This window comes from Schistocerca piceifrons, unplaced genomic scaffold, assembly GCF_021461385.2.
Source record: "Schistocerca piceifrons isolate TAMUIC-IGC-003096 unplaced genomic scaffold, iqSchPice1.1 HiC_scaffold_666, whole genome shotgun sequence".
In the NCBI taxonomy this organism is placed as follows: domain Eukaryota; kingdom Metazoa; phylum Arthropoda; class Insecta; order Orthoptera; family Acrididae; genus Schistocerca; species Schistocerca piceifrons.
In genome coordinates this window covers 25,205-51,789 of record NW_025728911.1, presented here as the reverse complement: position 1 = coordinate 51,789, position 26,585 = coordinate 25,205, and the positions used below count along the sequence as shown (strand labels likewise).

Genomic DNA, 26,585 nt, shown 5'->3' with positions numbered 1-26,585 from the left:
GCTTTTCCCGCGATAATGCTGCCGTGTGGCTTGCGCGCTTGAGATGCACGATCCGCAAGAATATATAGCTGGATTCCCTTGAGAAGAACCGAGAACGCAGCACTCGCCGGTCCCCACTAGGACGCTCGCATGATGTTCTGCAGACTAGCGTCGGCTTGGCCTCACAAGTTGCTGTGTCCAGGTGCCTCCGAGGCACTGAGCTTTAACGACAAGGAGTGCTGCCTATCGTTGCAACAGCTGCAGCAACACCGCAATCAACTGGGCCGGCAGTGCGCGTGTAGCAACAGAACACGTTACCCAGGAAGTACAGTGTCTCTACGTCTAATATTGGGTACGGTATTTACCCAGTTTCCAGGACCAGTGGTGCACCCGTGCCTCGGTAGCGCAGTAGGCAGCGCGTAAGTCTCATAATCTTAAGGTCGTGAGTTCGATCCTCACCCGGGGCATTTAATTTTCTGTGACTGATGGTGGCGCTGTTGCTAGGGCGCCAACGTAGTTCTTGTTTGTTATCCACAACTTTTCAACGCTTCAGCGGGAAAATGTTTACCTCCTGTTATTGCTACTTACAGCTTCCCTTTTCCTCTTCTCCCAGCAGAGCATGAAGCCAAAAGCATTGCTCTGCGGCGTTTGAGGTGCGCGCCTTGCCAGTCAGTCTGTGCAAAGATGCTCGCAAAGAGAGAAGGGCGCCGACGCGGCACTCGACACGAAATGCGACAAGCGACCGTACGAACGGTCGAACGAAACGGCCGCATCCGGTGTGGTCTAGTGGCTAGGATACCTGGCTTTCACCCAGGAGGCCCGGGTTCGATTCCCGGTACCGGAACGGAATTTTTTCCACACGAGTCGTGACAAGTTTGAGCTGTCCGAGCGGCCGTTTCCCGTCCTGCTCGCAATATAGCTACTGTTTCGTGACCGTCAGCAGAATATAGACTAGGGAAGCAGACGCACGACGACCATAGAAATGGTGTACGGCTTCATGCCACCAGTTTCCAGCGTAGGGCTGAGCAACTGCATCTGCTGGGGCCCGTTAGCTCAGTTGGTTAGAGCGTCGTGCTAATAACGCGAAGGTCGTGGGTTCGATCCCCCCACGGGCCACTGCTCTTTTACTACTACGAAAAGGCAGCGCCGATTTCAGCTGGCGAGTGTGATGACCAAAAGATCATCACCCTGCGTGGAAGTTGACAGAGGATCCGAACCCGACTCGTCGGGAAGCGCTACATCATTCACTCGGCAATGGCCATAATATCTTGAATACACTGGTTCTCAACCGATAAAGAGAAAATGAAAGAAAATGTCCGATTGCCGATGCGCAACCACTTTGGCCCCTGTCAGTACTTGGGCGGGTGAGCGCATGGGAACACAGGGTACTATTGGCAGTTTTACTTCCTATTTTTGTTTCTCCTTAGTTTTCGGAGCTGCAGCCCGATTCGGTCAGGGAGACGCCACCGTGAAATGAAGGGGGCGTGCTGTGTGTCCATCGCCTAGCCTCACCTCTCTTTACCTCTCTCAGTCGTTTCTCGTGCTTGTCGTTTTGATATAGGCCGATTTGAGAGCGTCAGCTCTCGCGTCAGCCGAGCAAAGTCGAGACAAGTCGAGACACACTAAGGGCTGGTATGCAGCGAGTAGGAGGCCGGAAAAACAATAATTTAAGAGCGCGTGGCAAAAGTACTCATACGCGAAATTAAAAGCCTGCTGCGGTGGCCGGGAATCGAACCCGGATCAACTGCTTGGAAGGCAACTATGCTGACCATTACACCACCACCGCACAAGCGAGCGCCCCGCCTCCGCGCTGTGTCGGCTTCCCGCCTGTCGGCAGCGGCCGAAGGTGATCGTACCTGGCAGGCGCATTTCGAGGTAGGCTAGGGGAGCACATCCAGACGCATTCGGACAGCGTATCCGCGCACATTTCGCATCCTTTGGCAAGAGTCGGCGCCGGCGAGGACCGCGTTCTGGCGGCATTTTTAAGCAGTGCAGTGCAGGATTCAGCGTCTGCAGCATCTTCTCCACAGAATGCTACGGCGCTTGACGGCAGTCCCACTTTCCCTTGAGACATCTGCTCGGGAAGCAGCGTGAAGTTGCCGCTGGCCCCAGCATCGGTGGTTCAGTGGTAGAATGCTCGCCTGCCACGCGGGCGGCCCGGGTTCGATTCCCGGCCGATGCATCATTTTGCTTTTCCCGCGATAATGCTGCCGTGTGGCTTGCGCGCTTGAGATGCACGATCCGCAAGAATATATAGCTGGATTCCCTTGAGAAGAACCGAGAACGCAGCACTCGCCGGTCCCCACTAGGACGCTCGCATGATGTTCTGCAGACTAGCGTCGGCTTGGCCTCACAAGTTGCTGTGTCCAGGTGCCTCCGAGGCACTGAGCTTTAACGACAAGGAGTGCTGCCTATCGTTGCAACAGCTGCAGCAACACCGCAATCAACTGGGCCGGCAGTGCGCGTGTAGCAACAGAACACGTTACCCAGGAAGTACAGTGTCTCTACGTCTAATATTGGGTACGGTATTTACCCAGTTTCCAGGACCAGTGGTGCACCCGTGCCTCGGTAGCGCAGTAGGCAGCGCGTAAGTCTCATAATCTTAAGGTCGTGAGTTCGATCCTCACCCGGGGCATTTAATTTTCTGTGACTGATGGTGGCGCTGTTGCTAGGGCGCCAACGTAGTTCTTGTTTGTTATCCACAACTTTTCAACGCTTCAGCGGGAAAATGTTTACCTCCTGTTATTGCTACTTACAGCTTCCCTTTTCCTCTTCTCCCAGCAGAGCATGAAGCCAAAAGCATTGCTCTGCGGCGTTTGAGGTGCGCGCCTTGCCAGTCAGTCTGTGCAAAGATGCTCGCAAAGAGAGAAGGGCGCCGACGCGGCACTCGACACGAAATGCGACAAGCGACCGTACGAACGGTCGAACGAAACGGCCGCATCCGGTGTGGTCTAGTGGCTAGGATACCTGGCTTTCACCCAGGAGGCCCGGGTTCGATTCCCGGTACCGGAACGGAATTTTTTCCACACGAGTCGTGACAAGTTTGAGCTGTCCGAGCGGCCGTTTCCCGTCCTGCTCGCAATATAGCTACTGTTTCGTGACCGTCAGCAGAATATAGACTAGGGAAGCAGACGCACGACGACCATAGAAATGGTGTACGGCTTCATGCCACCAGTTTCCAGCGTAGGGCTGAGCAACTGCATCTGCTGGGGCCCGTTAGCTCAGTTGGTTAGAGCGTCGTGCTAATAACGCGAAGGTCGTGGGTTCGATCCCCCCACGGGCCACTGCTCTTTTACTACTACGAAAAGGCAGCGCCGATTTCAGCTGGCGAGTGTGATGACCAAAAGATCATCACCCTGCGTGGAAGTTGACAGAGGATCCGAACCCGACTCGTCGGGAAGCGCTACATCATTCACTCGGCAATGGCCATAATATCTTGAATACACTGGTTCTCAACCGATAAAGAGAAAATGAAAGAAAATGTCCGATTGCCGATGCGCAACCACTTTGGCCCCTGTCAGTACTTGGGCGGGTGAGCGCATGGGAACACAGGGTACTATTGGCAGTTTTACTTCCTATTTTTGTTTCTCCTTAGTTTTCGGAGCTGCAGCCCGATTCGGTCAGGGAGACGCCACCGTGAAATGAAGGGGGCGTGCTGTGTGTCCATCGCCTAGCCTCACCTCTCTTTACCTCTCTCAGTCGTTTCTCGTGCTTGTCGTTTTGATATAGGCCGATTTGAGAGCGTCAGCTCTCGCGTCAGCCGAGCAAAGTCGAGACAAGTCGAGACACACTAAGGGCTGGTATGCAGCGAGTAGGAGGCCGGAAAAACAATAATTTAAGAGCGCGTGGCAAAAGTACTCATACGCGAAATTAAAAGCCTGCTGCGGTGGCCGGGAATCGAACCCGGATCAACTGCTTGGAAGGCAACTATGCTGACCATTACACCACCACCGCACAAGCGAGCGCCCCGCCTCCGCGCTGTGTCGGCTTCCCGCCTGTCGGCAGCGGCCGAAGGTGATCGTACCTGGCAGGCGCATTTCGAGGTAGGCTAGGGGAGCACATCCAGACGCATTCGGACAGCGTATCCGCGCACATTTCGCATCCTTTGGCAAGAGTCGGCGCCGGCGAGGACCGCGTTCTGGCGGCATTTTTAAGCAGTGCAGTGCAGGATTCAGCGTCTGCAGCATCTTCTCCACAGAATGCTACGGCGCTTGACGGCAGTCCCACTTTCCCTTGAGACATCTGCTCGGGAAGCAGCGTGAAGTTGCCGCTGGCCCCAGCATCGGTGGTTCAGTGGTAGAATGCTCGCCTGCCACGCGGGCGGCCCGGGTTCGATTCCCGGCCGATGCATCATTTTGCTTTTCCCGCGATAATGCTGCCGTGTGGCTTGCGCGCTTGAGATGCACGATCCGCAAGAATATATAGCTGGATTCCCTTGAGAAGAACCGAGAACGCAGCACTCGCCGGTCCCCACTAGGACGCTCGCATGATGTTCTGCAGACTAGCGTCGGCTTGGCCTCACAAGTTGCTGTGTCCAGGTGCCTCCGAGGCACTGAGCTTTAACGACAAGGAGTGCTGCCTATCGTTGCAACAGCTGCAGCAACACCGCAATCAACTGGGCCGGCAGTGCGCGTGTAGCAACAGAACACGTTACCCAGGAAGTACAGTGTCTCTACGTCTAATATTGGGTACGGTATTTACCCAGTTTCCAGGACCAGTGGTGCACCCGTGCCTCGGTAGCGCAGTAGGCAGCGCGTAAGTCTCATAATCTTAAGGTCGTGAGTTCGATCCTCACCCGGGGCATTTAATTTTCTGTGACTGATGGTGGCGCTGTTGCTAGGGCGCCAACGTAGTTCTTGTTTGTTATCCACAACTTTTCAACGCTTCAGCGGGAAAATGTTTACCTCCTGTTATTGCTACTTACAGCTTCCCTTTTCCTCTTCTCCCAGCAGAGCATGAAGCCAAAAGCATTGCTCTGCGGCGTTTGAGGTGCGCGCCTTGCCAGTCAGTCTGTGCAAAGATGCTCGCAAAGAGAGAAGGGCGCCGACGCGGCACTCGACACGAAATGCGACAAGCGACCGTACGAACGGTCGAACGAAACGGCCGCATCCGGTGTGGTCTAGTGGCTAGGATACCTGGCTTTCACCCAGGAGGCCCGGGTTCGATTCCCGGTACCGGAACGGAATTTTTTCCACACGAGTCGTGACAAGTTTGAGCTGTCCGAGCGGCCGTTTCCCGTCCTGCTCGCAATATAGCTACTGTTTCGTGACCGTCAGCAGAATATAGACTAGGGAAGCAGACGCACGACGACCATAGAAATGGTGTACGGCTTCATGCCACCAGTTTCCAGCGTAGGGCTGAGCAACTGCATCTGCTGGGGCCCGTTAGCTCAGTTGGTTAGAGCGTCGTGCTAATAACGCGAAGGTCGTGGGTTCGATCCCCCCACGGGCCACTGCTCTTTTACTACTACGAAAAGGCAGCGCCGATTTCAGCTGGCGAGTGTGATGACCAAAAGATCATCACCCTGCGTGGAAGTTGACAGAGGATCCGAACCCGACTCGTCGGGAAGCGCTACATCATTCACTCGGCAATGGCCATAATATCTTGAATACACTGGTTCTCAACCGATAAAGAGAAAATGAAAGAAAATGTCCGATTGCCGATGCGCAACCACTTTGGCCCCTGTCAGTACTTGGGCGGGTGAGCGCATGGGAACACAGGGTACTATTGGCAGTTTTACTTCCTATTTTTGTTTCTCCTTAGTTTTCGGAGCTGCAGCCCGATTCGGTCAGGGAGACGCCACCGTGAAATGAAGGGGGCGTGCTGTGTGTCCATCGCCTAGCCTCACCTCTCTTTACCTCTCTCAGTCGTTTCTCGTGCTTGTCGTTTTGATATAGGCCGATTTGAGAGCGTCAGCTCTCGCGTCAGCCGAGCAAAGTCGAGACAAGTCGAGACACACTAAGGGCTGGTATGCAGCGAGTAGGAGGCCGGAAAAACAATAATTTAAGAGCGCGTGGCAAAAGTACTCATACGCGAAATTAAAAGCCTGCTGCGGTGGCCGGGAATCGAACCCGGATCAACTGCTTGGAAGGCAACTATGCTGACCATTACACCACCACCGCACAAGCGAGCGCCCCGCCTCCGCGCTGTGTCGGCTTCCCGCCTGTCGGCAGCGGCCGAAGGTGATCGTACCTGGCAGGCGCATTTCGAGGTAGGCTAGGGGAGCACATCCAGACGCATTCGGACAGCGTATCCGCGCACATTTCGCATCCTTTGGCAAGAGTCGGCGCCGGCGAGGACCGCGTTCTGGCGGCATTTTTAAGCAGTGCAGTGCAGGATTCAGCGTCTGCAGCATCTTCTCCACAGAATGCTACGGCGCTTGACGGCAGTCCCACTTTCCCTTGAGACATCTGCTCGGGAAGCAGCGTGAAGTTGCCGCTGGCCCCAGCATCGGTGGTTCAGTGGTAGAATGCTCGCCTGCCACGCGGGCGGCCCGGGTTCGATTCCCGGCCGATGCATCATTTTGCTTTTCCCGCGATAATGCTGCCGTGTGGCTTGCGCGCTTGAGATGCACGATCCGCAAGAATATATAGCTGGATTCCCTTGAGAAGAACCGAGAACGCAGCACTCGCCGGTCCCCACTAGGACGCTCGCATGATGTTCTGCAGACTAGCGTCGGCTTGGCCTCACAAGTTGCTGTGTCCAGGTGCCTCCGAGGCACTGAGCTTTAACGACAAGGAGTGCTGCCTATCGTTGCAACAGCTGCAGCAACACCGCAATCAACTGGGCCGGCAGTGCGCGTGTAGCAACAGAACACGTTACCCAGGAAGTACAGTGTCTCTACGTCTAATATTGGGTACGGTATTTACCCAGTTTCCAGGACCAGTGGTGCACCCGTGCCTCGGTAGCGCAGTAGGCAGCGCGTAAGTCTCATAATCTTAAGGTCGTGAGTTCGATCCTCACCCGGGGCATTTAATTTTCTGTGACTGATGGTGGCGCTGTTGCTAGGGCGCCAACGTAGTTCTTGTTTGTTATCCACAACTTTTCAACGCTTCAGCGGGAAAATGTTTACCTCCTGTTATTGCTACTTACAGCTTCCCTTTTCCTCTTCTCCCAGCAGAGCATGAAGCCAAAAGCATTGCTCTGCGGCGTTTGAGGTGCGCGCCTTGCCAGTCAGTCTGTGCAAAGATGCTCGCAAAGAGAGAAGGGCGCCGACGCGGCACTCGACACGAAATGCGACAAGCGACCGTACGAACGGTCGAACGAAACGGCCGCATCCGGTGTGGTCTAGTGGCTAGGATACCTGGCTTTCACCCAGGAGGCCCGGGTTCGATTCCCGGTACCGGAACGGAATTTTTTCCACACGAGTCGTGACAAGTTTGAGCTGTCCGAGCGGCCGTTTCCCGTCCTGCTCGCAATATAGCTACTGTTTCGTGACCGTCAGCAGAATATAGACTAGGGAAGCAGACGCACGACGACCATAGAAATGGTGTACGGCTTCATGCCACCAGTTTCCAGCGTAGGGCTGAGCAACTGCATCTGCTGGGGCCCGTTAGCTCAGTTGGTTAGAGCGTCGTGCTAATAACGCGAAGGTCGTGGGTTCGATCCCCCCACGGGCCACTGCTCTTTTACTACTACGAAAAGGCAGCGCCGATTTCAGCTGGCGAGTGTGATGACCAAAAGATCATCACCCTGCGTGGAAGTTGACAGAGGATCCGAACCCGACTCGTCGGGAAGCGCTACATCATTCACTCGGCAATGGCCATAATATCTTGAATACACTGGTTCTCAACCGATAAAGAGAAAATGAAAGAAAATGTCCGATTGCCGATGCGCAACCACTTTGGCCCCTGTCAGTACTTGGGCGGGTGAGCGCATGGGAACACAGGGTACTATTGGCAGTTTTACTTCCTATTTTTGTTTCTCCTTAGTTTTCGGAGCTGCAGCCCGATTCGGTCAGGGAGACGCCACCGTGAAATGAAGGGGGCGTGCTGTGTGTCCATCGCCTAGCCTCACCTCTCTTTACCTCTCTCAGTCGTTTCTCGTGCTTGTCGTTTTGATATAGGCCGATTTGAGAGCGTCAGCTCTCGCGTCAGCCGAGCAAAGTCGAGACAAGTCGAGACACACTAAGGGCTGGTATGCAGCGAGTAGGAGGCCGGAAAAACAATAATTTAAGAGCGCGTGGCAAAAGTACTCATACGCGAAATTAAAAGCCTGCTGCGGTGGCCGGGAATCGAACCCGGATCAACTGCTTGGAAGGCAACTATGCTGACCATTACACCACCACCGCACAAGCGAGCGCCCCGCCTCCGCGCTGTGTCGGCTTCCCGCCTGTCGGCAGCGGCCGAAGGTGATCGTACCTGGCAGGCGCATTTCGAGGTAGGCTAGGGGAGCACATCCAGACGCATTCGGACAGCGTATCCGCGCACATTTCGCATCCTTTGGCAAGAGTCGGCGCCGGCGAGGACCGCGTTCTGGCGGCATTTTTAAGCAGTGCAGTGCAGGATTCAGCGTCTGCAGCATCTTCTCCACAGAATGCTACGGCGCTTGACGGCAGTCCCACTTTCCCTTGAGACATCTGCTCGGGAAGCAGCGTGAAGTTGCCGCTGGCCCCAGCATCGGTGGTTCAGTGGTAGAATGCTCGCCTGCCACGCGGGCGGCCCGGGTTCGATTCCCGGCCGATGCATCATTTTGCTTTTCCCGCGATAATGCTGCCGTGTGGCTTGCGCGCTTGAGATGCACGATCCGCAAGAATATATAGCTGGATTCCCTTGAGAAGAACCGAGAACGCAGCACTCGCCGGTCCCCACTAGGACGCTCGCATGATGTTCTGCAGACTAGCGTCGGCTTGGCCTCACAAGTTGCTGTGTCCAGGTGCCTCCGAGGCACTGAGCTTTAACGACAAGGAGTGCTGCCTATCGTTGCAACAGCTGCAGCAACACCGCAATCAACTGGGCCGGCAGTGCGCGTGTAGCAACAGAACACGTTACCCAGGAAGTACAGTGTCTCTACGTCTAATATTGGGTACGGTATTTACCCAGTTTCCAGGACCAGTGGTGCACCCGTGCCTCGGTAGCGCAGTAGGCAGCGCGTAAGTCTCATAATCTTAAGGTCGTGAGTTCGATCCTCACCCGGGGCATTTAATTTTCTGTGACTGATGGTGGCGCTGTTGCTAGGGCGCCAACGTAGTTCTTGTTTGTTATCCACAACTTTTCAACGCTTCAGCGGGAAAATGTTTACCTCCTGTTATTGCTACTTACAGCTTCCCTTTTCCTCTTCTCCCAGCAGAGCATGAAGCCAAAAGCATTGCTCTGCGGCGTTTGAGGTGCGCGCCTTGCCAGTCAGTCTGTGCAAAGATGCTCGCAAAGAGAGAAGGGCGCCGACGCGGCACTCGACACGAAATGCGACAAGCGACCGTACGAACGGTCGAACGAAACGGCCGCATCCGGTGTGGTCTAGTGGCTAGGATACCTGGCTTTCACCCAGGAGGCCCGGGTTCGATTCCCGGTACCGGAACGGAATTTTTTCCACACGAGTCGTGACAAGTTTGAGCTGTCCGAGCGGCCGTTTCCCGTCCTGCTCGCAATATAGCTACTGTTTCGTGACCGTCAGCAGAATATAGACTAGGGAAGCAGACGCACGACGACCATAGAAATGGTGTACGGCTTCATGCCACCAGTTTCCAGCGTAGGGCTGAGCAACTGCATCTGCTGGGGCCCGTTAGCTCAGTTGGTTAGAGCGTCGTGCTAATAACGCGAAGGTCGTGGGTTCGATCCCCCCACGGGCCACTGCTCTTTTACTACTACGAAAAGGCAGCGCCGATTTCAGCTGGCGAGTGTGATGACCAAAAGATCATCACCCTGCGTGGAAGTTGACAGAGGATCCGAACCCGACTCGTCGGGAAGCGCTACATCATTCACTCGGCAATGGCCATAATATCTTGAATACACTGGTTCTCAACCGATAAAGAGAAAATGAAAGAAAATGTCCGATTGCCGATGCGCAACCACTTTGGCCCCTGTCAGTACTTGGGCGGGTGAGCGCATGGGAACACAGGGTACTATTGGCAGTTTTACTTCCTATTTTTGTTTCTCCTTAGTTTTCGGAGCTGCAGCCCGATTCGGTCAGGGAGACGCCACCGTGAAATGAAGGGGGCGTGCTGTGTGTCCATCGCCTAGCCTCACCTCTCTTTACCTCTCTCAGTCGTTTCTCGTGCTTGTCGTTTTGATATAGGCCGATTTGAGAGCGTCAGCTCTCGCGTCAGCCGAGCAAAGTCGAGACAAGTCGAGACACACTAAGGGCTGGTATGCAGCGAGTAGGAGGCCGGAAAAACAATAATTTAAGAGCGCGTGGCAAAAGTACTCATACGCGAAATTAAAAGCCTGCTGCGGTGGCCGGGAATCGAACCCGGATCAACTGCTTGGAAGGCAACTATGCTGACCATTACACCACCACCGCACAAGCGAGCGCCCCGCCTCCGCGCTGTGTCGGCTTCCCGCCTGTCGGCAGCGGCCGAAGGTGATCGTACCTGGCAGGCGCATTTCGAGGTAGGCTAGGGGAGCACATCCAGACGCATTCGGACAGCGTATCCGCGCACATTTCGCATCCTTTGGCAAGAGTCGGCGCCGGCGAGGACCGCGTTCTGGCGGCATTTTTAAGCAGTGCAGTGCAGGATTCAGCGTCTGCAGCATCTTCTCCACAGAATGCTACGGCGCTTGACGGCAGTCCCACTTTCCCTTGAGACATCTGCTCGGGAAGCAGCGTGAAGTTGCCGCTGGCCCCAGCATCGGTGGTTCAGTGGTAGAATGCTCGCCTGCCACGCGGGCGGCCCGGGTTCGATTCCCGGCCGATGCATCATTTTGCTTTTCCCGCGATAATGCTGCCGTGTGGCTTGCGCGCTTGAGATGCACGATCCGCAAGAATATATAGCTGGATTCCCTTGAGAAGAACCGAGAACGCAGCACTCGCCGGTCCCCACTAGGACGCTCGCATGATGTTCTGCAGACTAGCGTCGGCTTGGCCTCACAAGTTGCTGTGTCCAGGTGCCTCCGAGGCACTGAGCTTTAACGACAAGGAGTGCTGCCTATCGTTGCAACAGCTGCAGCAACACCGCAATCAACTGGGCCGGCAGTGCGCGTGTAGCAACAGAACACGTTACCCAGGAAGTACAGTGTCTCTACGTCTAATATTGGGTACGGTATTTACCCAGTTTCCAGGACCAGTGGTGCACCCGTGCCTCGGTAGCGCAGTAGGCAGCGCGTAAGTCTCATAATCTTAAGGTCGTGAGTTCGATCCTCACCCGGGGCATTTAATTTTCTGTGACTGATGGTGGCGCTGTTGCTAGGGCGCCAACGTAGTTCTTGTTTGTTATCCACAACTTTTCAACGCTTCAGCGGGAAAATGTTTACCTCCTGTTATTGCTACTTACAGCTTCCCTTTTCCTCTTCTCCCAGCAGAGCATGAAGCCAAAAGCATTGCTCTGCGGCGTTTGAGGTGCGCGCCTTGCCAGTCAGTCTGTGCAAAGATGCTCGCAAAGAGAGAAGGGCGCCGACGCGGCACTCGACACGAAATGCGACAAGCGACCGTACGAACGGTCGAACGAAACGGCCGCATCCGGTGTGGTCTAGTGGCTAGGATACCTGGCTTTCACCCAGGAGGCCCGGGTTCGATTCCCGGTACCGGAACGGAATTTTTTCCACACGAGTCGTGACAAGTTTGAGCTGTCCGAGCGGCCGTTTCCCGTCCTGCTCGCAATATAGCTACTGTTTCGTGACCGTCAGCAGAATATAGACTAGGGAAGCAGACGCACGACGACCATAGAAATGGTGTACGGCTTCATGCCACCAGTTTCCAGCGTAGGGCTGAGCAACTGCATCTGCTGGGGCCCGTTAGCTCAGTTGGTTAGAGCGTCGTGCTAATAACGCGAAGGTCGTGGGTTCGATCCCCCCACGGGCCACTGCTCTTTTACTACTACGAAAAGGCAGCGCCGATTTCAGCTGGCGAGTGTGATGACCAAAAGATCATCACCCTGCGTGGAAGTTGACAGAGGATCCGAACCCGACTCGTCGGGAAGCGCTACATCATTCACTCGGCAATGGCCATAATATCTTGAATACACTGGTTCTCAACCGATAAAGAGAAAATGAAAGAAAATGTCCGATTGCCGATGCGCAACCACTTTGGCCCCTGTCAGTACTTGGGCGGGTGAGCGCATGGGAACACAGGGTACTATTGGCAGTTTTACTTCCTATTTTTGTTTCTCCTTAGTTTTCGGAGCTGCAGCCCGATTCGGTCAGGGAGACGCCACCGTGAAATGAAGGGGGCGTGCTGTGTGTCCATCGCCTAGCCTCACCTCTCTTTACCTCTCTCAGTCGTTTCTCGTGCTTGTCGTTTTGATATAGGCCGATTTGAGAGCGTCAGCTCTCGCGTCAGCCGAGCAAAGTCGAGACAAGTCGAGACACACTAAGGGCTGGTATGCAGCGAGTAGGAGGCCGGAAAAACAATAATTTAAGAGCGCGTGGCAAAAGTACTCATACGCGAAATTAAAAGCCTGCTGCGGTGGCCGGGAATCGAACCCGGATCAACTGCTTGGAAGGCAACTATGCTGACCATTACACCACCACCGCACAAGCGAGCGCCCCGCCTCCGCGCTGTGTCGGCTTCCCGCCTGTCGGCAGCGGCCGAAGGTGATCGTACCTGGCAGGCGCATTTCGAGGTAGGCTAGGGGAGCACATCCAGACGCATTCGGACAGCGTATCCGCGCACATTTCGCATCCTTTGGCAAGAGTCGGCGCCGGCGAGGACCGCGTTCTGGCGGCATTTTTAAGCAGTGCAGTGCAGGATTCAGCGTCTGCAGCATCTTCTCCACAGAATGCTACGGCGCTTGACGGCAGTCCCACTTTCCCTTGAGACATCTGCTCGGGAAGCAGCGTGAAGTTGCCGCTGGCCCCAGCATCGGTGGTTCAGTGGTAGAATGCTCGCCTGCCACGCGGGCGGCCCGGGTTCGATTCCCGGCCGATGCATCATTTTGCTTTTCCCGCGATAATGCTGCCGTGTGGCTTGCGCGCTTGAGATGCACGATCCGCAAGAATATATAGCTGGATTCCCTTGAGAAGAACCGAGAACGCAGCACTCGCCGGTCCCCACTAGGACGCTCGCATGATGTTCTGCAGACTAGCGTCGGCTTGGCCTCACAAGTTGCTGTGTCCAGGTGCCTCCGAGGCACTGAGCTTTAACGACAAGGAGTGCTGCCTATCGTTGCAACAGCTGCAGCAACACCGCAATCAACTGGGCCGGCAGTGCGCGTGTAGCAACAGAACACGTTACCCAGGAAGTACAGTGTCTCTACGTCTAATATTGGGTACGGTATTTACCCAGTTTCCAGGACCAGTGGTGCACCCGTGCCTCGGTAGCGCAGTAGGCAGCGCGTAAGTCTCATAATCTTAAGGTCGTGAGTTCGATCCTCACCCGGGGCATTTAATTTTCTGTGACTGATGGTGGCGCTGTTGCTAGGGCGCCAACGTAGTTCTTGTTTGTTATCCACAACTTTTCAACGCTTCAGCGGGAAAATGTTTACCTCCTGTTATTGCTACTTACAGCTTCCCTTTTCCTCTTCTCCCAGCAGAGCATGAAGCCAAAAGCATTGCTCTGCGGCGTTTGAGGTGCGCGCCTTGCCAGTCAGTCTGTGCAAAGATGCTCGCAAAGAGAGAAGGGCGCCGACGCGGCACTCGACACGAAATGCGACAAGCGACCGTACGAACGGTCGAACGAAACGGCCGCATCCGGTGTGGTCTAGTGGCTAGGATACCTGGCTTTCACCCAGGAGGCCCGGGTTCGATTCCCGGTACCGGAACGGAATTTTTTCCACACGAGTCGTGACAAGTTTGAGCTGTCCGAGCGGCCGTTTCCCGTCCTGCTCGCAATATAGCTACTGTTTCGTGACCGTCAGCAGAATATAGACTAGGGAAGCAGACGCACGACGACCATAGAAATGGTGTACGGCTTCATGCCACCAGTTTCCAGCGTAGGGCTGAGCAACTGCATCTGCTGGGGCCCGTTAGCTCAGTTGGTTAGAGCGTCGTGCTAATAACGCGAAGGTCGTGGGTTCGATCCCCCCACGGGCCACTGCTCTTTTACTACTACGAAAAGGCAGCGCCGATTTCAGCTGGCGAGTGTGATGACCAAAAGATCATCACCCTGCGTGGAAGTTGACAGAGGATCCGAACCCGACTCGTCGGGAAGCGCTACATCATTCACTCGGCAATGGCCATAATATCTTGAATACACTGGTTCTCAACCGATAAAGAGAAAATGAAAGAAAATGTCCGATTGCCGATGCGCAACCACTTTGGCCCCTGTCAGTACTTGGGCGGGTGAGCGCATGGGAACACAGGGTACTATTGGCAGTTTTACTTCCTATTTTTGTTTCTCCTTAGTTTTCGGAGCTGCAGCCCGATTCGGTCAGGGAGACGCCACCGTGAAATGAAGGGGGCGTGCTGTGTGTCCATCGCCTAGCCTCACCTCTCTTTACCTCTCTCAGTCGTTTCTCGTGCTTGTCGTTTTGATATAGGCCGATTTGAGAGCGTCAGCTCTCGCGTCAGCCGAGCAAAGTCGAGACAAGTCGAGACACACTAAGGGCTGGTATGCAGCGAGTAGGAGGCCGGAAAAACAATAATTTAAGAGCGCGTGGCAAAAGTACTCATACGCGAAATTAAAAGCCTGCTGCGGTGGCCGGGAATCGAACCCGGATCAACTGCTTGGAAGGCAACTATGCTGACCATTACACCACCACCGCACAAGCGAGCGCCCCGCCTCCGCGCTGTGTCGGCTTCCCGCCTGTCGGCAGCGGCCGAAGGTGATCGTACCTGGCAGGCGCATTTCGAGGTAGGCTAGGGGAGCACATCCAGACGCATTCGGACAGCGTATCCGCGCACATTTCGCATCCTTTGGCAAGAGTCGGCGCCGGCGAGGACCGCGTTCTGGCGGCATTTTTAAGCAGTGCAGTGCAGGATTCAGCGTCTGCAGCATCTTCTCCACAGAATGCTACGGCGCTTGACGGCAGTCCCACTTTCCCTTGAGACATCTGCTCGGGAAGCAGCGTGAAGTTGCCGCTGGCCCCAGCATCGGTGGTTCAGTGGTAGAATGCTCGCCTGCCACGCGGGCGGCCCGGGTTCGATTCCCGGCCGATGCATCATTTTGCTTTTCCCGCGATAATGCTGCCGTGTGGCTTGCGCGCTTGAGATGCACGATCCGCAAGAATATATAGCTGGATTCCCTTGAGAAGAACCGAGAACGCAGCACTCGCCGGTCCCCACTAGGACGCTCGCATGATGTTCTGCAGACTAGCGTCGGCTTGGCCTCACAAGTTGCTGTGTCCAGGTGCCTCCGAGGCACTGAGCTTTAACGACAAGGAGTGCTGCCTATCGTTGCAACAGCTGCAGCAACACCGCAATCAACTGGGCCGGCAGTGCGCGTGTAGCAACAGAACACGTTACCCAGGAAGTACAGTGTCTCTACGTCTAATATTGGGTACGGTATTTACCCAGTTTCCAGGACCAGTGGTGCACCCGTGCCTCGGTAGCGCAGTAGGCAGCGCGTAAGTCTCATAATCTTAAGGTCGTGAGTTCGATCCTCACCCGGGGCATTTAATTTTCTGTGACTGATGGTGGCGCTGTTGCTAGGGCGCCAACGTAGTTCTTGTTTGTTATCCACAACTTTTCAACGCTTCAGCGGGAAAATGTTTACCTCCTGTTATTGCTACTTACAGCTTCCCTTTTCCTCTTCTCCCAGCAGAGCATGAAGCCAAAAGCATTGCTCTGCGGCGTTTGAGGTGCGCGCCTTGCCAGTCAGTCTGTGCAAAGATGCTCGCAAAGAGAGAAGGGCGCCGACGCGGCACTCGACACGAAATGCGACAAGCGACCGTACGAACGGTCGAACGAAACGGCCGCATCCGGTGTGGTCTAGTGGCTAGGATACCTGGCTTTCACCCAGGAGGCCCGGGTTCGATTCCCGGTACCGGAACGGAATTTTTTCCACACGAGTCGTGACAAGTTTGAGCTGTCCGAGCGGCCGTTTCCCGTCCTGCTCGCAATATAGCTACTGTTTCGTGACCGTCAGCAGAATATAGACTAGGGAAGCAGACGCACGACGACCATAGAAATGGTGTACGGCTTCATGCCACCAGTTTCCAGCGTAGGGCTGAGCAACTGCATCTGCTGGGGCCCGTTAGCTCAGTTGGTTAGAGCGTCGTGCTAATAACGCGAAGGTCGTGGGTTCGATCCCCCCACGGGCCACTGCTCTTTTACTACTACGAAAAGGCAGCGCCGATTTCAGCTGGCGAGTGTGATGACCAAAAGATCATCACCCTGCGTGGAAGTTGACAGAGGATCCGAACCCGACTCGTCGGGAAGCGCTACATCATTCACTCGGCAATGGCCATAATATCTTGAATACACTGGTTCTCAACCGATAAAGAGAAAATGAAAGAAAATGTCCGATTGCCGATGCGCAACCACTTTGGCCCCTGTCAGTACTTGGGCGGGTGAGCGCATGGGAACACAGGGTACTATTGGCAGTTTTACTTCCTATTTTTGTTTCTCCTTAGTTTTCGGAGCTGCAGCCCGATTCGGTCAGGGAGACGCCACCGTGAAATGAAGGGGGCGTGCTGTGTGTCCATCGCCTAGCCTCACCTCTCTTTACCTCTCTCAGTCGTTTCTCGTGCTTGTCGTTTTGATATAGGCCGATTTGAGAGCGTCAGCTCTCGCGTCAGCCGAGCAAAGTCGAGACAAGTCGAGACACACTAAGGGCTGGTATGCAGCGAGTAGGAGGCCGGAAAAACAATAATTTAAGAGCGCGTGGCAAAAGTACTCATACGCGAAATTAAAAGCCTGCTGCGGTGGCCGGGAATCGAACCCGGATCAACTGCTTGGAAGGCAACTATGCTGACCATTACACCACCACCGCACAAGCGAGCGCCCCGCCTCCGCGCTGTGTCGGCTTCCCGCCTGTCGGCAGCGGCCGAAGGTGATCGTACCTGGCAGGCGCATTTCGAGGTAGGCTAGGGGAGCACATCCAGACGCATTCGGACAGCGTATCCGCGCACATTTCGCATCCTTTGGCAAGAGTCGGCGCCGGCGAGGACCGCGTTCTGGCGGCATTTTTAAGCAGTGCAGTGCAGGATTCAGCGTCTGCAGCATCTTCTCCACAGAATGCTACGGCGCTTGACGGCAGTCCCACTTTCCCTTGAGACATCTGCTCGGGAAGCAGCGTGAAGTTGCCGCTGGCCCCAGCATCGGTGGTTCAGTGGTAGAATGCTCGCCTGCCACGCGGGCGGCCCGGGTTCGATTCCCGGCCGATGCATCATTTTGCTTTTCCCGCGATAATGCTGCCGTGTGGCTTGCGCGCTTGAGATGCACGATCCGCAAGAATATATAGCTGGATTCCCTTGAGAAGAACCGAGAACGCAGCACTCGCCGGTCCCCACTAGGACGCTCGCATGATGTTCTGCAGACTAGCGTCGGCTTGGCCTCACAAGTTGCTGTGTCCAGGTGCCTCCGAGGCACTGAGCTTTAACGACAAGGAGTGCTGCCTATCGTTGCAACAGCTGCAGCAACACCGCAATCAACTGGGCCGGCAGTGCGCGTGTAGCAACAGAACACGTTACCCAGGAAGTACAGTGTCTCTACGTCTAATATTGGGTACGGTATTTACCCAGTTTCCAGGACCAGTGGTGCACCCGTGCCTCGGTAGCGCAGTAGGCAGCGCGTAAGTCTCATAATCTTAAGGTCGTGAGTTCGATCCTCACCCGGGGCATTTAATTTTCTGTGACTGATGGTGGCGCTGTTGCTAGGGCGCCAACGTAGTTCTTGTTTGTTATCCACAACTTTTCAACGCTTCAGCGGGAAAATGTTTACCTCCTGTTATTGCTACTTACAGCTTCCCTTTTCCTCTTCTCCCAGCAGAGCATGAAGCCAAAAGCATTGCTCTGCGGCGTTTGAGGTGCGCGCCTTGCCAGTCAGTCTGTGCAAAGATGCTCGCAAAGAGAGAAGGGCGCCGACGCGGCACTCGACACGAAATGCGACAAGCGACCGTACGAACGGTCGAACGAAACGGCCGCATCCGGTGTGGTCTAGTGGCTAGGATACCTGGCTTTCACCCAGGAGGCCCGGGTTCGATTCCCGGTACCGGAACGGAATTTTTTCCACACGAGTCGTGACAAGTTTGAGCTGTCCGAGCGGCCGTTTCCCGTCCTGCTCGCAATATAGCTACTGTTTCGTGACCGTCAGCAGAATATAGACTAGGGAAGCAGACGCACGACGACCATAGAAATGGTGTACGGCTTCATGCCACCAGTTTCCAGCGTAGGGCTGAGCAACTGCATCTGCTGGGGCCCGTTAGCTCAGTTGGTTAGAGCGTCGTGCTAATAACGCGAAGGTCGTGGGTTCGATCCCCCCACGGGCCACTGCTCTTTTACTACTACGAAAAGGCAGCGCCGATTTCAGCTGGCGAGTGTGATGACCAAAAGATCATCACCCTGCGTGGAAGTTGACAGAGGATCCGAACCCGACTCGTCGGGAAGCGCTACATCATTCACTCGGCAATGGCCATAATATCTTGAATACACTGGTTCTCAACCGATAAAGAGAAAATGAAAGAAAATGTCCGATTGCCGATGCGCAACCACTTTGGCCCCTGTCAGTACTTGGGCGGGTGAGCGCATGGGAACACAGGGTACTATTGGCAGTTTTACTTCCTATTTTTGTTTCTCCTTAGTTTTCGGAGCTGCAGCCCGATTCGGTCAGGGAGACGCCACCGTGAAATGAAGGGGGCGTGCTGTGTGTCCATCGCCTAGCCTCACCTCTCTTTACCTCTCTCAGTCGTTTCTCGTGCTTGTCGTTTTGATATAGGCCGATTTGAGAGCGTCAGCTCTCGCGTCAGCCGAGCAAAGTCGAGACAAGTCGAGACACACTAAGGGCTGGTATGCAGCGAGTAGGAGGCCGGAAAAACAATAATTTAAGAGCGCGTGGCAAAAGTACTCATACGCGAAATTAAAAGCCTGCTGCGGTGGCCGGGAATCGAACCCGGATCAACTGCTTGGAAGGCAACTATGCTGACCATTACACCACCACCGCACAAGCGAGCGCCCCGCCTCCGCGCTGTGTCGGCTTCCCGCCTGTCGGCAGCGGCCGAAGGTGATCGTACCTGGCAGGCGCATTTCGAGGTAGGCTAGGGGAGCACATCCAGACGCATTCGGACAGCGTATCCGCGCACATTTCGCATCCTTTGGCAAGAGTCGGCGCCGGCGAGGACCGCGTTCTGGCGGCATTTTTAAGCAGTGCAGTGCAGGATTCAGCGTCTGCAGCATCTTCTCCACAGAATGCTACGGCGCTTGACGGCAGTCCCACTTTCCCTTGAGACATCTGCTCGGGAAGCAGCGTGAAGTTGCCGCTGGCCCCAGCATCGGTGGTTCAGTGGTAGAATGCTCGCCTGCCACGCGGGCGGCCCGGGTTCGATTCCCGGCCGATGCATCATTTTGCTTTTCCCGCGATAATGCTGCCGTGTGGCTTGCGCGCTTGAGATGCACGATCCGCAAGAATATATAGCTGGATTCCCTTGAGAAGAACCGAGAACGCAGCACTCGCCGGTCCCCACTAGGACGCTCGCATGATGTTCTGCAGACTAGCGTCGGCTTGGCCTCACAAGTTGCTGTGTCCAGGTGCCTCCGAGGCACTGAGCTTTAACGACAAGGAGTGCTGCCTATCGTTGCAACAGCTGCAGCAACACCGCAATCAACTGGGCCGGCAGTGCGCGTGTAGCAACAGAACACGTTACCCAGGAAGTACAGTGTCTCTACGTCTAATATTGGGTACGGTATTTACCCAGTTTCCAGGACCAGTGGTGCACCCGTGCCTCGGTAGCGCAGTAGGCAGCGCGTAAGTCTCATAATCTTAAGGTCGTGAGTTCGATCCTCACCCGGGGCATTTAATTTTCTGTGACTGATGGTGGCGCTGTTGCTAGGGCGCCAACGTAGTTCTTGTTTGTTATCCACAACTTTTCAACGCTTCAGCGGGAAAATGTTTACCTCCTGTTATTGCTACTTACAGCTTCCCTTTTCCTCTTCTCCCAGCAGAGCATGAAGCCAAAAGCATTGCTCTGCGGCGTTTGAGGTGCGCGCCTTGCCAGTCAGTCTGTGCAAAGATGCTCGCAAAGAGAGAAGGGCGCCGACGCGGCACTCGACACGAAATGCGACAAGCGACCGTACGAACGGTCGAACGAAACGGCCGCATCCGGTGTGGTCTAGTGGCTAGGATACCTGGCTTTCACCCAGGAGGCCCGGGTTCGATTCCCGGTACCGGAACGGAATTTTTTCCACACGAGTCGTGACAAGTTTGAGCTGTCCGAGCGGCCGTTTCCCGTCCTGCTCGCAATATAGCTACTGTTTCGTGACCGTCAGCAGAATATAGACTAGGGAAGCAGACGCACGACGACCATAGAAATGGTGTACGGCTTCATGCCACCAGTTTCCAGCGTAGGGCTGAGCAACTGCATCTGCTGGGGCCCGTTAGCTCAGTTGGTTAGAGCGTCGTGCTAATAACGCGAAGGTCGTGGGTTCGATCCCCCCACGGGCCACTGCTCTTTTACTACTACGAAAAGGCAGCGCCGATTTCAGCTGGCGAGTGTGATGACCAAAAGATCATCACCCTGCGTGGAAGTTGACAGAGGATCCGAACCCGACTCGTCGGGAAGCGCTACATCATTCACTCGGCAATGGCCATAATATCTTGAATACACTGGTTCTCAACCGATAAAGAGAAAATGAAAGAAAATGTCCGATTGCCGATGCGCAACCACTTTGGCCCCTGTCAGTACTTGGGCGGGTGAGCGCATGGGAACACAGGGTACTATTGGCAGTTTTACTTCCTATTTTTGTTTCTCCTTAGTTTTCGGAGCTGCAGCCCGATTCGGTCAGGGAGACGCCACCGTGAAATGAAGGGGGCGTGCTGTGTGTCCATCGCCTAGCCTCACCTCTCTTTACCTCTCTCAGTCGTTTCTCGTGCTTGTCGTTTTGATATAGGCCGATTTGAGAGCGTCAGCTCTCGCGTCAGCCGAGCAAAGTCGAGACAAGTCGAGACACACTAAGGGCTGGTATGCAGCGAGTAGGAGGCCGGAAAAACAATAATTTAAGAGCGCGTGGCAAAAGTACTCATACGCGAAATTAAAAGCCTGCTGCGGTGGCCGGGAATCGAACCCGGATCAACTGCTTGGAAGGCAACTATGCTGACCATTACACCACCACCGCACAAGCGAGCGCCCCGCCTCCGCGCTGTGTCGGCTTCCCGCCTGTCGGCAGCGGCCGAAGGTGATCGTACCTGGCAGGCGCATTTCGAGGTAGGCTAGGGGAGCACATCCAGACGCATTCGGACAGCGTATCCGCGCACATTTCGCATCCTTTGGCAAGAGTCGGCGCCGGCGAGGACCGCGTTCTGGCGGCATTTTTAAGCAGTGCAGTGCAGGATTCAGCGTCTGCAGCATCTTCTCCACAGAATGCTACGGCGCTTGACGGCAGTCCCACTTTCCCTTGAGACATCTGCTCGGGAAGCAGCGTGAAGTTGCCGCTGGCCCCAGCATCGGTGGTTCAGTGGTAGAATGCTCGCCTGCCACGCGGGCGGCCCGGGTTCGATTCCCGGCCGATGCATCATTTTGCTTTTCCCGCGATAATGCTGCCGTGTGGCTTGCGCGCTTGAGATGCACGATCCGCAAGAATATATAGCTGGATTCCCTTGAGAAGAACCGAGAACGCAGCACTCGCCGGTCCCCACTAGGACGCTCGCATGATGTTCTGCAGACTAGCGTCGGCTTGGCCTCACAAGTTGCTGTGTCCAGGTGCCTCCGAGGCACTGAGCTTTAACGACAAGGAGTGCTGCCTATCGTTGCAACAGCTGCAGCAACACCGCAATCAACTGGGCCGGCAGTGCGCGTGTAGCAACAGAACACGTTACCCAGGAAGTACAGTGTCTCTACGTCTAATATTGGGTACGGTATTTACCCAGTTTCCAGGACCAGTGGTGCACCCGTGCCTCGGTAGCGCAGTAGGCAGCGCGTAAGTCTCATAATCTTAAGGTCGTGAGTTCGATCCTCACCCGGGGCATTTAATTTTCTGTGACTGATGGTGGCGCTGTTGCTAGGGCGCCAACGTAGTTCTTGTTTGTTATCCACAACTTTTCAACGCTTCAGCGGGAAAATGTTTACCTCCTGTTATTGCTACTTACAGCTTCCCTTTTCCTCTTCTCCCAGCAGAGCATGAAGCCAAAAGCATTGCTCTGCGGCGTTTGAGGTGCGCGCCTTGCCAGTCAGTCTGTGCAAAGATGCTCGCAAAGAGAGAAGGGCGCCGACGCGGCACTCGACACGAAATGCGACAAGCGACCGTACGAACGGTCGAACGAAACGGCCGCATCCGGTGTGGTCTAGTGGCTAGGATACCTGGCTTTCACCCAGGAGGCCCGGGTTCGATTCCCGGTACCGGAACGGAATTTTTTCCACACGAGTCGTGACAAGTTTGAGCTGTCCGAGCGGCCGTTTCCCGTCCTGCTCGCAATATAGCTACTGTTTCGTGACCGTCAGCAGAATATAGACTAGGGAAGCAGACGCACGACGTCCATAGAAATGGTGTACGGCTTCATGCCACCAGTTTCCAGCGTAGGGCTGAGCAACTGCATCTGCTGGGGCCCGTTAGCTCAGTTGGTTAGAGCGTCGTGCTAATAACGCGAAGGTCGTGGGTTCGATCCCCCCACGGGCCACTGCTCTTTTACTACTACGAAAAGGCAGCGCCGATTTCAGCTGGCGAGTGTGATGACCAAAAGATCATCACCCTGCGTGGAAGTTGACAGAGGATCCGAACCCGACTCGTCGGGAAGCGCTACATCATTCACTCGGCAATGGCCATAATATCTTGAATACACTGGTTCTCAACCGATAAAGAGAAAATGAAAGAAAATGTCCGATTGCCGATGCGCAACCACTTTGGCCCCTGTCATTACTTGGGCGGGTGAGCGCATGGGAACACAGGGTACTATTGGCAGTTTTACTTCCTATTTTTGTTTCTCCTTAGTTTTCGGAGCTGCAGCCCGATTCGGTCAGGGAGACGCCACCGTGAAATGAAGGGGGCGTGCTGTGTGTCCATCGCCTAGCCTCACCTCTCTTTACCTCTCTCAGTCGTTTCTCGTGCTTGTCGTTTTGATATAGGCCGATTTGAGAGCGTCAGCTCTCGCGTCAGCCGAGCAAAGTCGAGACAAGTCGAGACACACTAAGGGCTGGTATGCAGCGAGTAGGAGGCCGGAAAAACAATAATTTAAGAGCGCGTGGCAAAAGTACTCATACGCGAAATTAAAAGCCTGCTGCGGTGGCCGGGAATCGAACCCGGATCAACTGCTTGGAAGGCAACTATGCTGACCATTACACCACCACCGCACAAGCGAGCGCCCCGCCTCCGCGCTGTGTCGGCTTCCCGCCTGTCGGCAGCGGCCGAAGGTGATCGTACCTGGCAGGCGCATTTCGAGGTAGGCTAGGGGAGCACATCCAGACGCATTCGGACAGCGTATCCGCGCACATTTCGCATCCTTTGGCAAGAGTCGGCGCCGGCGAGGACCGCGTTCTGGCGGCATTTTTAAGCAGTGCAGTGCAGGATTCAGCGTCTGCAGCATCTTCTCCACAGAATGCTACGGCGCTTGACGGCAGTCCCACTTTCCCTTGAGACATCTGCTCGGGAAGCAGCGTGAAGTTGCCGCTGGCCCCAGCATCGGTGGTTCAGTGGTAGAATGCTCGCCTGCCACGCGGGCGGCCCGGGTTCGATTCCCGGCCGATGCATCATTTTGCTTTTCCCGCGATAATGCTGCCGTGTGGCTTGCGCGCTTGAGATGCACGATCCGCAAGAATATATAGCTGGATTCCCTTGAGAAGAACCGAGAACGCAGCACTCGCCGGTCCCCACTAGGACGCTCGCATGATGTTCTGCAGACTAGCGTCGGCTTGGCCTCACAAGTTGCTGTGTCCAGGTGCCTCCGAGGCACTGAGCTTTAACGACAAGGAGTGCTGCCTATCGTTGCAACAGCTGCAGCAACACCGCAATCAACTGGGCCGGCAGTGCGCGTGTAGCAACAGAACACGTTACCCAGGAAGTACAGTGTCTCTACGTCTAATATTGGGTACGGTATTTACCCAGTTTCCAGGACCAGTGGTGCACCCGTGCCTCGGTAGCGCAGTAGGCAGCGCGTAAGTCTCATAATCTTAAGGTCGTGAGTTCGATCCTCACCCGGGGCATTTAATTTTCTGTGACTGATGGTGGCGCTGTTGCTAGGGCGCCAACGTAGTTCTTGTTTGTTATCCACAACTTTTCAACGCTTCAGCGGGAAAATGTTTACCTCCTGTTATTGCTACTTACAGCTTCCCTTTTCCTCTTCTCCCAGCAGAGCATGAAGCCAAAAGCATTGCTCTGCGGCGTTTGAGGTGCGCGCCTTGCCAGTCAGTCTGTGCAAAGATGCTCGCAAAGAGAGAAGGGCGCCGACGCGGCACTCGACACGAAATGCGACAAGCGACCGTACGAACGGTCGAACGAAACGGCCGCATCCGGTGTGGTCTAGTGGCTAGGATACCTGGCTTTCACCCAGGAGGCCCGGGTTCGATTCCCGGTACCGGAACGGAATTTTTTCCACACGAGTCGTGACAAGTTTGAGCTGTCCGAGCGGCCGTTTCCCGTCCTGCTCGCAATATAGCTACTGTTTCGTGACCGTCAGCAGAATATAGACTAGGGAAGCAGACGCACGACGTCCATAGAAATGGTGTACGGCTTCATGCCACCAGTTTCCAGCGTAGGGCTGAGCAACTGCATCTGCTGGGGCCCGTTAGCTCAGTTGGTTAGAGCGTCGTGCTAATAACGCGAAGGTCGTGGGTTCGATCCCCCCACGGGCCACTGCTCTTTTACTACTACGAAAAGGCAGCGCCGATTTCAGCTGGCGAGTGTGATGACCAAAAGATCATCACCCTGCGTGGAAGTTGACAGAGGATCCGAACCCGACTCGTCGGGAAGCGCTACATCATTCACTCGGCAATGGCCATAATATCTTGAATACACTGGTTCTCAACCGATAAAGAGAAAATGAAAGAAAATGTCCGATTGCCGATGCGCAACCACTTTGGCCCCTGTCAGTACTTGGGCGGGTGAGCGCATGGGAACACAGGGTACTATTGGCAGTTTTACTTCCTATTTTTGTTTCTCCTTAGTTTTCGGAGCTGCAGCCCGATTCGGTCAGGGAGACGCCACCGTGAAATGAAGGGGGCGTGCTGTGTGTCCATCGCCTAGCCTCACCTCTCTTTACCTCTCTCAGTCGTTTCTCGTGCTTGTCGTTTTGATATAGGCCGATTTGAGAGCGTCAGCTCTCGCGTCAGCCGAGCAAAGTCGAGACAAGTCGAGACACACTAAGGGCTGGTATGCAGCGAGTAGGAGGCCGGAAAAACAATAATTTAAGAGCGCGTGGCAAAAGTACTCATACGCGAAATTAAAAGCCTGCTGCGGTGGCCGGGAATCGAACCCGGATCAACTGCTTGGAAGGCAACTATGCTGACCATTACACCACCACCGCACAAGCGAGCGCCCCGCCTCCGCGCTGTGTCGGCTTCCCGCCTGTCGGCAGCGGCCGAAGGTGATCGTACCTGGCAGGCGCATTTCGAGGTAGGCTAGGGGAGCACATCCAGACGCATTCGGACAGCGTATCCGCGCACATTTCGCATCCTTTGGCAAGAGTCGGCGCCGGCGAGGACCGCGTTCTGGCGGCATTTTTAAGCAGTGCAGTGCAGGATTCAGCGTCTGCAGCATCTTCTCCACAGAATGCTACGGCGCTTGACGGCAGTCCCACTTTCCCTTGAGACATCTGCTCGGGAAGCAGCGTGAAGTTGCCGCTGGCCCCAGCATCGGTGGTTCAGTGGTAGAATGCTCGCCTGCCACGCGGGCGGCCCGGGTTCGATTCCCGGCCGATGCATCATTTTGCTTTTCCCGCGATAATGCTGCCGTGTGGCTTGCGCGCTTGAGATGCACGATCCGCAAGAATATATAGCTGGATTCCCTTGAGAAGAACCGAGAACGCAGCACTCGCCGGTCCCCACTAGGACGCTCGCATGATGTTCTGCAGACTAGCGTCGGCTTGGCCTCACAAGTTGCTGTGTCCAGGTGCCTCCGAGGCACTGAGCTTTAACGACAAGGAGTGCTGCCTATCGTTGCAACAGCTGCAGCAACACCGCAATCAACTGGGCCGGCAGTGCGCGTGTAGCAACAGAACACGTTACCCAGGAAGTACAGTGTCTCTACGTCTAATATTGGGTACGGTATTTACCCAGTTTCCAGGACCAGTGGTGCACCCGTGCCTCGGTAGCGCAGTAGGCAGCGCGTAAGTCTCATAATCTTAAGGTCGTGAGTTCGATCCTCACCCGGGGCATTTAATTTTCTGTGACTGATGGTGGCGCTGTTGCTAGGGCGCCAACGTAGTTCTTGTTTGTTATCCACAACTTTTCAACGCTTCAGCGGGAAAATGTTTACCTCCTGTTATTGCTACTTACAG

The 26,585-nt window shown here is 55.1% G+C and overlaps 61 non-coding genes across 61 annotated transcripts; 49 read left to right on the top strand and 12 right to left on the bottom strand.

Annotated features, from left to right (window-relative positions):
• Positions 1 to 373: 373 nt before the first annotated feature.
• Trnam-cau lies at positions 374 to 446 on the top strand. The gene has a single exon. It is a non-coding gene; the product is annotated as a tRNA-Met (tRNA).
• Positions 447 to 751: 305 nt separating this feature from the next.
• Positions 752 to 823, top strand: Trnae-uuc. Its single transcript has one exon. It is a non-coding gene; the product is annotated as a tRNA-Glu (tRNA).
• Positions 824 to 1,021: 198 nt separating this feature from the next.
• Trnai-aau lies at positions 1,022 to 1,095 on the top strand. Its single transcript has one exon. It is a non-coding gene; the product is annotated as a tRNA-Ile (tRNA).
• Positions 1,096 to 1,693: 598 nt separating this feature from the next.
• On the bottom strand, positions 1,694 to 1,765 carry Trnag-ucc. The gene has a single exon. It is a non-coding gene; the product is annotated as a tRNA-Gly (tRNA).
• A 325-nt stretch (positions 1,766 to 2,090) lies between these two features.
• Positions 2,091 to 2,161, top strand: Trnag-gcc. Its single transcript has one exon. It is a non-coding gene; the product is annotated as a tRNA-Gly (tRNA).
• A 380-nt stretch (positions 2,162 to 2,541) lies between these two features.
• On the top strand, positions 2,542 to 2,614 carry Trnam-cau. The gene has a single exon. It is a non-coding gene; the product is annotated as a tRNA-Met (tRNA).
• A 305-nt stretch (positions 2,615 to 2,919) lies between these two features.
• Positions 2,920 to 2,991, top strand: Trnae-uuc. Its single transcript has one exon. It is a non-coding gene; the product is annotated as a tRNA-Glu (tRNA).
• Positions 2,992 to 3,189: 198 nt separating this feature from the next.
• Positions 3,190 to 3,263, top strand: Trnai-aau. Its single transcript has one exon. It is a non-coding gene; the product is annotated as a tRNA-Ile (tRNA).
• Positions 3,264 to 3,861: 598 nt separating this feature from the next.
• Trnag-ucc lies at positions 3,862 to 3,933 on the bottom strand. Its single transcript has one exon. It is a non-coding gene; the product is annotated as a tRNA-Gly (tRNA).
• Positions 3,934 to 4,258: 325 nt separating this feature from the next.
• Positions 4,259 to 4,329, top strand: Trnag-gcc. The gene has a single exon. It is a non-coding gene; the product is annotated as a tRNA-Gly (tRNA).
• A 380-nt stretch (positions 4,330 to 4,709) lies between these two features.
• On the top strand, positions 4,710 to 4,782 carry Trnam-cau. Its single transcript has one exon. It is a non-coding gene; the product is annotated as a tRNA-Met (tRNA).
• A 305-nt stretch (positions 4,783 to 5,087) lies between these two features.
• Positions 5,088 to 5,159, top strand: Trnae-uuc. The gene has a single exon. It is a non-coding gene; the product is annotated as a tRNA-Glu (tRNA).
• A 198-nt stretch (positions 5,160 to 5,357) lies between these two features.
• Trnai-aau lies at positions 5,358 to 5,431 on the top strand. Its single transcript has one exon. It is a non-coding gene; the product is annotated as a tRNA-Ile (tRNA).
• A 598-nt stretch (positions 5,432 to 6,029) lies between these two features.
• On the bottom strand, positions 6,030 to 6,101 carry Trnag-ucc. The gene has a single exon. It is a non-coding gene; the product is annotated as a tRNA-Gly (tRNA).
• Positions 6,102 to 6,426: 325 nt separating this feature from the next.
• On the top strand, positions 6,427 to 6,497 carry Trnag-gcc. Its single transcript has one exon. It is a non-coding gene; the product is annotated as a tRNA-Gly (tRNA).
• Positions 6,498 to 6,877: 380 nt separating this feature from the next.
• Positions 6,878 to 6,950, top strand: Trnam-cau. The gene has a single exon. It is a non-coding gene; the product is annotated as a tRNA-Met (tRNA).
• A 305-nt stretch (positions 6,951 to 7,255) lies between these two features.
• Positions 7,256 to 7,327, top strand: Trnae-uuc. Its single transcript has one exon. It is a non-coding gene; the product is annotated as a tRNA-Glu (tRNA).
• A 198-nt stretch (positions 7,328 to 7,525) lies between these two features.
• On the top strand, positions 7,526 to 7,599 carry Trnai-aau. Its single transcript has one exon. It is a non-coding gene; the product is annotated as a tRNA-Ile (tRNA).
• A 598-nt stretch (positions 7,600 to 8,197) lies between these two features.
• On the bottom strand, positions 8,198 to 8,269 carry Trnag-ucc. Its single transcript has one exon. It is a non-coding gene; the product is annotated as a tRNA-Gly (tRNA).
• Positions 8,270 to 8,594: 325 nt separating this feature from the next.
• On the top strand, positions 8,595 to 8,665 carry Trnag-gcc. The gene has a single exon. It is a non-coding gene; the product is annotated as a tRNA-Gly (tRNA).
• Positions 8,666 to 9,045: 380 nt separating this feature from the next.
• Trnam-cau lies at positions 9,046 to 9,118 on the top strand. The gene has a single exon. It is a non-coding gene; the product is annotated as a tRNA-Met (tRNA).
• A 305-nt stretch (positions 9,119 to 9,423) lies between these two features.
• Positions 9,424 to 9,495, top strand: Trnae-uuc. The gene has a single exon. It is a non-coding gene; the product is annotated as a tRNA-Glu (tRNA).
• A 198-nt stretch (positions 9,496 to 9,693) lies between these two features.
• On the top strand, positions 9,694 to 9,767 carry Trnai-aau. Its single transcript has one exon. It is a non-coding gene; the product is annotated as a tRNA-Ile (tRNA).
• A 598-nt stretch (positions 9,768 to 10,365) lies between these two features.
• Trnag-ucc lies at positions 10,366 to 10,437 on the bottom strand. Its single transcript has one exon. It is a non-coding gene; the product is annotated as a tRNA-Gly (tRNA).
• A 325-nt stretch (positions 10,438 to 10,762) lies between these two features.
• Positions 10,763 to 10,833, top strand: Trnag-gcc. The gene has a single exon. It is a non-coding gene; the product is annotated as a tRNA-Gly (tRNA).
• Positions 10,834 to 11,213: 380 nt separating this feature from the next.
• Positions 11,214 to 11,286, top strand: Trnam-cau. Its single transcript has one exon. It is a non-coding gene; the product is annotated as a tRNA-Met (tRNA).
• Positions 11,287 to 11,591: 305 nt separating this feature from the next.
• Positions 11,592 to 11,663, top strand: Trnae-uuc. The gene has a single exon. It is a non-coding gene; the product is annotated as a tRNA-Glu (tRNA).
• A 198-nt stretch (positions 11,664 to 11,861) lies between these two features.
• Trnai-aau lies at positions 11,862 to 11,935 on the top strand. The gene has a single exon. It is a non-coding gene; the product is annotated as a tRNA-Ile (tRNA).
• Positions 11,936 to 12,533: 598 nt separating this feature from the next.
• Positions 12,534 to 12,605, bottom strand: Trnag-ucc. Its single transcript has one exon. It is a non-coding gene; the product is annotated as a tRNA-Gly (tRNA).
• Positions 12,606 to 12,930: 325 nt separating this feature from the next.
• Positions 12,931 to 13,001, top strand: Trnag-gcc. Its single transcript has one exon. It is a non-coding gene; the product is annotated as a tRNA-Gly (tRNA).
• Positions 13,002 to 13,381: 380 nt separating this feature from the next.
• On the top strand, positions 13,382 to 13,454 carry Trnam-cau. Its single transcript has one exon. It is a non-coding gene; the product is annotated as a tRNA-Met (tRNA).
• Positions 13,455 to 13,759: 305 nt separating this feature from the next.
• On the top strand, positions 13,760 to 13,831 carry Trnae-uuc. The gene has a single exon. It is a non-coding gene; the product is annotated as a tRNA-Glu (tRNA).
• A 198-nt stretch (positions 13,832 to 14,029) lies between these two features.
• Positions 14,030 to 14,103, top strand: Trnai-aau. The gene has a single exon. It is a non-coding gene; the product is annotated as a tRNA-Ile (tRNA).
• A 598-nt stretch (positions 14,104 to 14,701) lies between these two features.
• Positions 14,702 to 14,773, bottom strand: Trnag-ucc. The gene has a single exon. It is a non-coding gene; the product is annotated as a tRNA-Gly (tRNA).
• Positions 14,774 to 15,098: 325 nt separating this feature from the next.
• Trnag-gcc lies at positions 15,099 to 15,169 on the top strand. The gene has a single exon. It is a non-coding gene; the product is annotated as a tRNA-Gly (tRNA).
• A 380-nt stretch (positions 15,170 to 15,549) lies between these two features.
• Positions 15,550 to 15,622, top strand: Trnam-cau. The gene has a single exon. It is a non-coding gene; the product is annotated as a tRNA-Met (tRNA).
• A 305-nt stretch (positions 15,623 to 15,927) lies between these two features.
• Trnae-uuc lies at positions 15,928 to 15,999 on the top strand. Its single transcript has one exon. It is a non-coding gene; the product is annotated as a tRNA-Glu (tRNA).
• A 198-nt stretch (positions 16,000 to 16,197) lies between these two features.
• Trnai-aau lies at positions 16,198 to 16,271 on the top strand. The gene has a single exon. It is a non-coding gene; the product is annotated as a tRNA-Ile (tRNA).
• Positions 16,272 to 16,869: 598 nt separating this feature from the next.
• On the bottom strand, positions 16,870 to 16,941 carry Trnag-ucc. The gene has a single exon. It is a non-coding gene; the product is annotated as a tRNA-Gly (tRNA).
• Positions 16,942 to 17,266: 325 nt separating this feature from the next.
• Trnag-gcc lies at positions 17,267 to 17,337 on the top strand. Its single transcript has one exon. It is a non-coding gene; the product is annotated as a tRNA-Gly (tRNA).
• A 380-nt stretch (positions 17,338 to 17,717) lies between these two features.
• On the top strand, positions 17,718 to 17,790 carry Trnam-cau. The gene has a single exon. It is a non-coding gene; the product is annotated as a tRNA-Met (tRNA).
• A 305-nt stretch (positions 17,791 to 18,095) lies between these two features.
• On the top strand, positions 18,096 to 18,167 carry Trnae-uuc. The gene has a single exon. It is a non-coding gene; the product is annotated as a tRNA-Glu (tRNA).
• Positions 18,168 to 18,365: 198 nt separating this feature from the next.
• Trnai-aau lies at positions 18,366 to 18,439 on the top strand. Its single transcript has one exon. It is a non-coding gene; the product is annotated as a tRNA-Ile (tRNA).
• Positions 18,440 to 19,037: 598 nt separating this feature from the next.
• On the bottom strand, positions 19,038 to 19,109 carry Trnag-ucc. Its single transcript has one exon. It is a non-coding gene; the product is annotated as a tRNA-Gly (tRNA).
• A 325-nt stretch (positions 19,110 to 19,434) lies between these two features.
• Trnag-gcc lies at positions 19,435 to 19,505 on the top strand. Its single transcript has one exon. It is a non-coding gene; the product is annotated as a tRNA-Gly (tRNA).
• Positions 19,506 to 19,885: 380 nt separating this feature from the next.
• Trnam-cau lies at positions 19,886 to 19,958 on the top strand. The gene has a single exon. It is a non-coding gene; the product is annotated as a tRNA-Met (tRNA).
• Positions 19,959 to 20,263: 305 nt separating this feature from the next.
• On the top strand, positions 20,264 to 20,335 carry Trnae-uuc. The gene has a single exon. It is a non-coding gene; the product is annotated as a tRNA-Glu (tRNA).
• A 198-nt stretch (positions 20,336 to 20,533) lies between these two features.
• Trnai-aau lies at positions 20,534 to 20,607 on the top strand. The gene has a single exon. It is a non-coding gene; the product is annotated as a tRNA-Ile (tRNA).
• Positions 20,608 to 21,205: 598 nt separating this feature from the next.
• Trnag-ucc lies at positions 21,206 to 21,277 on the bottom strand. Its single transcript has one exon. It is a non-coding gene; the product is annotated as a tRNA-Gly (tRNA).
• A 325-nt stretch (positions 21,278 to 21,602) lies between these two features.
• Trnag-gcc lies at positions 21,603 to 21,673 on the top strand. The gene has a single exon. It is a non-coding gene; the product is annotated as a tRNA-Gly (tRNA).
• A 380-nt stretch (positions 21,674 to 22,053) lies between these two features.
• Trnam-cau lies at positions 22,054 to 22,126 on the top strand. Its single transcript has one exon. It is a non-coding gene; the product is annotated as a tRNA-Met (tRNA).
• Positions 22,127 to 22,431: 305 nt separating this feature from the next.
• Positions 22,432 to 22,503, top strand: Trnae-uuc. Its single transcript has one exon. It is a non-coding gene; the product is annotated as a tRNA-Glu (tRNA).
• A 198-nt stretch (positions 22,504 to 22,701) lies between these two features.
• Positions 22,702 to 22,775, top strand: Trnai-aau. The gene has a single exon. It is a non-coding gene; the product is annotated as a tRNA-Ile (tRNA).
• Positions 22,776 to 23,373: 598 nt separating this feature from the next.
• On the bottom strand, positions 23,374 to 23,445 carry Trnag-ucc. Its single transcript has one exon. It is a non-coding gene; the product is annotated as a tRNA-Gly (tRNA).
• Positions 23,446 to 23,770: 325 nt separating this feature from the next.
• On the top strand, positions 23,771 to 23,841 carry Trnag-gcc. Its single transcript has one exon. It is a non-coding gene; the product is annotated as a tRNA-Gly (tRNA).
• A 380-nt stretch (positions 23,842 to 24,221) lies between these two features.
• On the top strand, positions 24,222 to 24,294 carry Trnam-cau. Its single transcript has one exon. It is a non-coding gene; the product is annotated as a tRNA-Met (tRNA).
• A 305-nt stretch (positions 24,295 to 24,599) lies between these two features.
• Trnae-uuc lies at positions 24,600 to 24,671 on the top strand. Its single transcript has one exon. It is a non-coding gene; the product is annotated as a tRNA-Glu (tRNA).
• A 198-nt stretch (positions 24,672 to 24,869) lies between these two features.
• On the top strand, positions 24,870 to 24,943 carry Trnai-aau. Its single transcript has one exon. It is a non-coding gene; the product is annotated as a tRNA-Ile (tRNA).
• A 598-nt stretch (positions 24,944 to 25,541) lies between these two features.
• On the bottom strand, positions 25,542 to 25,613 carry Trnag-ucc. Its single transcript has one exon. It is a non-coding gene; the product is annotated as a tRNA-Gly (tRNA).
• Positions 25,614 to 25,938: 325 nt separating this feature from the next.
• On the top strand, positions 25,939 to 26,009 carry Trnag-gcc. Its single transcript has one exon. It is a non-coding gene; the product is annotated as a tRNA-Gly (tRNA).
• A 380-nt stretch (positions 26,010 to 26,389) lies between these two features.
• On the top strand, positions 26,390 to 26,462 carry Trnam-cau. The gene has a single exon. It is a non-coding gene; the product is annotated as a tRNA-Met (tRNA).
• Positions 26,463 to 26,585: the final 123 nt, after the last annotated feature.